The 6,984-nt window shown below is 37.4% G+C and overlaps 1 protein-coding gene across 1 annotated transcript in view; it reads right to left on the reverse strand.

Moving 5' to 3' along the window:
• Positions 1–510, reverse strand: part of LOC107751217 (ephrin type-A receptor 8-like) — a 50,490-nt gene extending 49,980 nt beyond the window's left edge. Inside the window, exon 1 of the mRNA XM_016566885.1 lies at positions 450–510. The gene's annotated coding sequence lies outside the window, so the exon portion shown is untranslated. The remainder of the gene's footprint in view (positions 1–449) is intronic.
• Positions 511–6,984: the final 6,474 nt, after the last annotated feature.

Here is a 6,984-nt window from a genome sequence, read left to right on the forward strand (position 1 = left end):
TATTGTCGCAATCGTATGTTTAATGTTCATGTTTCCAAACGTTTCTGTTTTTCTGAAAACAACTGTTTTCATACAGCGATAGCTGGACGCTTTTGTCCATATTAGGAATGTCCTCATACGACTTTCTGTGCGAGAGCGCCATCCGGCTTCGAGTATGAATGAAACATACACTGCACGGAGTGTTTAGCGCTCCGTGATGTTCATCTCGCCTTATTCTGGGTCCGAATAAAACATCAGATCACGTCCCCCGCGTCCCCGCGTAATCTACGCCCCTGGTTCAAACAAACAAAACAACATTTTGAAGGCGCCATAAAGCTGCAATGTTTACACTCTTCAGAATGTCAACGTATGAATGACGAACAGTTGCATTTTATTTATGCACTTCAATTTGAAAACACCTTAAAATTTCACAGCTCACAAATAATAATGAAGGAGCAGACACTTCTTACCCCATGTGAAGGATATGTGAGCCAGCCCCAGTCTCCTGATATTTTGGTTGTGTCCAGGAGATTCACTGTAAATTGAACATAAAAACGTTACAACAGCTTTCAAAAACAACTTTTCTTCATAATTACTGGAACTCCACTATCTTGAAGCACATCCAATTACACGAGCCGATGCACATCTGAGCATATTTTGATAGACTGCATCAATATCTTCTCTTTATATGGATACATTTCTTATTCAAACAAACTGCTCTTACTTACCTTTGACCTCGTCACATGCAGACTTTAAGCAGACTGTCTAATGACAATAATATAATGTGTCTGGCACAGGACAAAATGGGTCACTGGTATCATCCTCTCAAGGCAAGAGATGAAGAGTCATTACAAATATCTTCCTAAAGGTTTGGCTAATGGCTCCTCAATGAGTCTGAACCCCTTAACGGCTGGATCAATAGACAATTTAACCCAGCGGTAAACACTAAGGTCTACTGAATAAGAGATGCACAAAATGGATTGTTTTGCTTTATTTTTTTTTAGAAAGACGGTTGCAATTATATAAAATAATAATAATAATAATAATAATAATAATAATAATAAACCTTCACAATACAGCACACCTGCTTGAGAACAGGACTATGTCATCAAATCTATCCAGACAGCCGTCACAAGACATTTCCACAGATCAATGATCTGTTTGACTACTTCAGTGTCTATTATCTTGCCATGTGAATCATACATAACAGATTGATCTTTATTTGAGTGAAAATGTTTTAATTGTTTCTGAAATTTAGACCACAACTCAATGAACAGAAACTTCAAAAACATACTTCCACTGGCAAATTTCATAAGATAAGTCTTTATTCATTACTTGGCCACTGGAGTAGTAAAATAAAAAAAAATAAATAAACACACACAAACATATACAGTGCCGTGAAAAGGTTTTTGCCCACTTCCTGTTTTTTAAATTTTTTGCATATTTGTCACACTTAAAAGATTCAGATCATCAAACCAATTTTAATATTACGTAAGTAAATACAAAATGCAGTTTTTAAATGATAATTTTATTTATTAAGGGAAAAAAGCTGTCCAAACCTACCTGGCCCTACGTGAAAAATTATTTGCCCCTCCTCTTAAATCATGAAAGAACTGTGATTAACCACATTATTTTAGAAAGCATAAATTATTATATATAATGTTTCATATTTAAAAAAAATAATAATATAAAATAAACAGATTATATTTTATATCAAATTAAATATTTTAAGATTAAGATATTTTGAGATATCTCATGCTTAACATTATACACAGCACGTTTATTCAGTTTCACATTTGGTTCTGTGCTGTGTTAAAAACTGAAAGCTGGAATTGTTCAGAATGGCACACACACACACAAATACAAGCAACCCGTTTATCAGTACAAAATATGTTGATGAAAACTGGTAACCAAACGGTTTTGGTTCCCATTGATGTCCATGGAAAATAATACTATGTAAGTTAATGGAACCCGAAATGGTTTGGTTACCAACATTTTAAGAAAGTCACACAGGTTTGAACAAGAAATCCATACAGGTTTGGAATGACATGAGGGGGTGTAAATGATGGGTGGGCTCATTTTTGGGTGGCCTATCCATTTAATTAAACAAAAATCCATAGTTTTCTGTCCTTGAAAAAGGAACTGAATTCATTAACATGAACTGACCATACTAACAGAAGAACCACCCGTACTTCAGACCCCAGGTGAGCTCTTCTTGTATTTTACATGTAAACGCAGTACAGTACTCCAGGGGAACTCTCTGATTCTGTTCATTAACAGGTTGTCTGTGCAAGTTTGTTTTCGGTTTCTTTTAAATGGCATCACTTTGGTTAATTTTCTACTTAGAGAACTTTATTTGAGCTCTCTCTCTGATCTCTCTGTCTCTGTCCCTCACTCGCAGGCTGTAATCAGCAGTATTAGTGCACTTGGTGATTGGACTTCTAATTTGGAAAGGCTCTTTCTGATTAGAGCACTGGGTCAGAAAGTAGGAACAGATGGCCTCTTTCACTCTCTCCTTCTTGGTTTTCTTCCCTCTCGCTCTTTGGCTGCTTTCTACAAACCAGTACTAACTAAAAGTAGCGCTGTTACTACCTTAACATTTATCCGTAGTGTGACAGTAGCACAGCTGCTTTCAAAATAGCATTGCCAAGTACACACTTCAGGACATAAGCACTAGCATCTGCATGTCAACATGTTTCATACACTGCCAATGACAATGTGCAAGTTAACTACATTCTGGGGTTTTTTGTCACAGACTTAAAACTAAGGGTGACAAGCTTCTGTGTGTGTGTGTGTGTGTGTGTGTGTGTGTGTGTGTAGCAGTGCAGCATGACAAAACCTTACATTATTTTGTCACAATGCATTGTGCACAGAGCTCTACAGCCGAGCAATCTAACAGAATCAAACACGCTCTTCTCGGACATTGGAAATCTGGTTCATTTTGGCAAATTGGTTTGTCATACATACTGTATAAATATATAGAGTCTCCACTAAAAGTCTGGAAATACCCTAGGCAAATTGGGATTTATAAAGTAGGACACGATCAGTATAAATCCTTGTTATGTTGTGATGACGTTGCATTGATAAGGGACAATAACATAAAAATCCAAGGCCACTCCCAGTCTGCTCCAATTGGATAGGCTTGACCAGTGTCAAATCCTTTTAGTGGGAGTGAGGTTTTATTTGGACAGGCTGCTGTGAAGACCTTTACGTTTCTGTGTATAATGATATGACGACAGTTTTTGTCAAATGAAATGGTAAAATGCTCATGAAGTGAGATGAAGCATCACAGGCATCACGCGTGTAGCAAAAGAAACCGCGCCATTCATTCACATAGAGACACGCAGAACATGCAGACATCATATCTAAATAGTCTTTTTGTGATTTAATATTCACAGACATTGGTCCAAATTGTGTTTTGCATCATCCGGCGGACTTTTGCTGACAAATAATCATGAAAGCAAAACAAGAAAGTGAAATGTTCCTGTATTTTTGTTTTTGTAGTGCTATCAGCCAATCAGTATAGTCATGTATTGTCCACATACTGACAGATTTATCACATTGTGATTTCTACAGGTATTTTAGACCACCTTGATAGCTGCACCAATACTAATATCAACATCATGCTGTTTACTACAGCCAATTTCAGAAGCTCATGTCACAATTACACATGGAGATGCCTGTCAGCGGTGACGAATGCCTTTCCTCAACAAAAGCATCTCTCCAGGGAATTAGGTGTACACTTTAACACAATTTTTAATCTTTTGCCCCCTCCGAAAATATCATTTTAAAGAGTCTATCCATCAAAAACAGAAAAGTCAGAGAGCTGTTGTGAAATAAGTTTACAGTTCACAATCTGAGACGTCCCACAGGCTGTGGTTAACTTTTCCATCTTTTCCTTTTACACTCCGCAAACTGTTCTCAATTTTCGGTTCTTCTGGCTTTTCAGGTGGAAGCGTCTATCAGACCTGAGGACTGATGGGGGGCGGCTGTGGCCTGAACACTCGGGGTCACTGACAGAGAAATGATGGTGTTTAAAACAACACAGGGTGAAGCACTGGTCTCAGCGAGTTCAGAAAATGCGCCATCATAGTCTCAGAACAATTAAGCGCAATGCATTTTGGGCTAAAAATGTAAAGCTTTTACTAACGAGACAATAATGTGTTCCCTTTCATGGGAACTTCGAACTGCGTCCTCTAGGGGTCGCTATGGGGAACGCCTCGTCGTGACCCGTGTCTGAAGCATACATTGAAAAAACACCAACTCGTTGGCCGGCGACAGCCATGACATCACTACCGGTGCGAATAATGTAGAATATTTATTTCACTAAGGAATACTTGTTTCAGAAGTCTATGCAAATAATTTCACCATTCTCAATGTGAATTTTGGTACCACAGCAAAAGCTAATATGATATTGAACACACTTCTTCATTTAGAATGTTAAATACTATTTAAAGGAGACATATTATGCCCCTTTTTACAATATGTAATATAAGTCTCTGGTGTCCCCAGAATGTGTCTGTGAAGTTTCAGCTCAAAATACTCCACAGATCATTTATTATAACATTTTGAAAATCCGCCCCCTTTTCCAGAATAGAGCTGCTCCATTACATCTCGTACCTGCTAAAAACATATGTTTTGGCTCTGATTATCATGTTTATCGCTCTGAAATCATGTGTTTTAAATCAAATGAGTTTAAACTTCTGATATACGGTTTTCTGAGTGCACACATCCGAAGCACACGGACAGAAAGCGGCTGTCACAGCATGTGAGTACTAAACTAAGTTCTCATTCACACACAAGTTTACATTAAAAACACACGAGTTACAAAGTCGCTTGCAAAATCAAAATGACGGCGCCGTGAGTGTGAACTTACAGATTAAGGGGCGGTAATATTATAATGAGATCCCTTTGCCACGTCACCAAGGGAGCGAAATCAGACACGCTCGTTTTCTCAGAGGCTTGCAGAAAAAGGCTTATCAAAACAAAGTGATTGGATAAATCTTTTTCACGTTTCCTTGGTTGGTAGATGCACCGGGGACCTGATTATAGCACTTAAAACCTGGAAAAGTAAGATTTTCATGATATGTCACCTTCAATATATTTTGCATACTGTTGTTCTAATGTATGAGCTTGCAAAAAACATCTTAGCACAACTTAGTTTATCAACTCTACCAACTCTGCTGTCCCTTTTTCTTGTTGTTCTGCAACCTTTACAAAATAATAATAAAATAAAGCATTGGTACCATCAACAGTCTCAGAACGTATTGGCTACAAATGTAAAGCTTTTGCTAATGAGTCAGAGATCTGTAAGCCATCCTGATGGGAACAGGAACATTGTGTTTATCATTAGTATGGAATGTATTTTTAATGAACGGACATGTGAATAATGCAAACGGGGGAGGAATCTACAAGAGAGTTAAATATATACAGTGGGTACGGAAAGTATTCAGACCCCCTTAAATTTTTCACTCTTTGTTATATTGCAGTCATTTGCTAAAATCATTTAAGTTAATTTTTTTTCCTCATTAATGTACACACAGCACCCCATATTGACAGAAAAACACAGAATTGTTGACATCTTTGCAGATTTAAAAAAGGCTTCCCAAAACAAAGTTACTGGGTTAATCTTTTTCACGTTTCCTTGGTTGGTAGATGCACCGGGGACGTGATTATAGCACTTAAAACCTGGAAAAGTCAGATTTTCATGATATGTCACCTTTAAATGAAATGAGAATCATTTAATTAAACAACACTTTTAAGCATACATGTCAAAGATAAATTAAATTAAATTAAATTAAATTAAATTAAATTAAATTAAATCCCAACAGTGAAGCATGGTGGTGGCAGCATCATGCTGTGGGGTTGTTTTTCAGCTGCAGGGACAGGACGACTGGTTGCAATTGAGGGAAAGATGAATGCGGCCAAGTACAGGGATATCCTGGATGAAAACCTTCTCCAGAGTGCTCAGGACCTCAGACTGGGCCGAAGGTTTACCTTCCAACAAGACAATGACCCTAAGCACACAGCTAAAATAACGAAGGAGTGGCTTCACAACAACTCTGTGACTGTTCTTGAATGGCCCAGCCAGAGCCCTGACTTAAACCCAATTGAGCATCTCTGGAGAGACTTAAAAATGGCTGTCCACCAACGTTTACCATCCAACCTGGCAGAACTGGAGAGGATCTGCAAGGAGGAATGGCAGAGGATTCCCAAATCCAGGTGTGAAAAACTTGTTGCATCTTTCCTAAAAAGACTCATGGCTGTATTAGATCAAAAGGGTGCTTCTACTAAATACTGAGCAAAGGGTCTGATTACTTAGGACCATGTGATATTTCAGTTTTTCTTTTTTAATAAATCTGCAAAAATGTCAACAATTCTGTGTTTTTCTGTCAATATGGGGTGCTGTGTGTACATTAATGAGGAAAAAAAAATAACTTAAATGATTTTAGCAAATGGCTGCAATATAACAAAGAGTGAAAAATTTAAGGGGGTCTGAATACTTTCCGTACCCACTGTACCTGTGTTTGTTTGTTTTCTTTTGAATATTTAATTACCCAAAGCACATTTTCAAATGCTCAAAGTAGGGCAGTACATTTAATAATGGGGTTTTCTAAGCACTAATATTATCGCTTATGCTTAAGGTTAGGGATTTGAACAAAGTTGAATGCTAAATATTAAACTTTAGCTCATTAAATTTCAACTCATCTTCGATCTTTCAAATCATACGGAGTGTTGAGATTTGCAATTTTATTCAGAGGTATCTAGTAAATATCTTGTCTTTCTTTCTGTTTTTAAATGCTACTAAATGCCTAACATATCTAAATAGAATGAGCAAAATTCTTCTAAATTAAATTTTCAAACCAGCTATCTGTACCTTCTGTGCCTATTCCAGATGGAGCAACATCAACAGATGCAGTTTTGTGAAGTACTGATGAAGGTTTTAAGATGACTTCTGATAGGCAGGATGTCCATATGGCTGTAATTCTACAGCTGACTGATTCT

Source organism: Sinocyclocheilus rhinocerous, unplaced genomic scaffold (assembly GCF_001515625.1).
Source record: "Sinocyclocheilus rhinocerous isolate Xijiao unplaced genomic scaffold, SAMN03320098_v1.1 scaffold362, whole genome shotgun sequence".
In the NCBI taxonomy this organism is placed as follows: Eukaryota; Metazoa; Chordata; class Actinopteri; order Cypriniformes; family Cyprinidae; genus Sinocyclocheilus; species Sinocyclocheilus rhinocerous.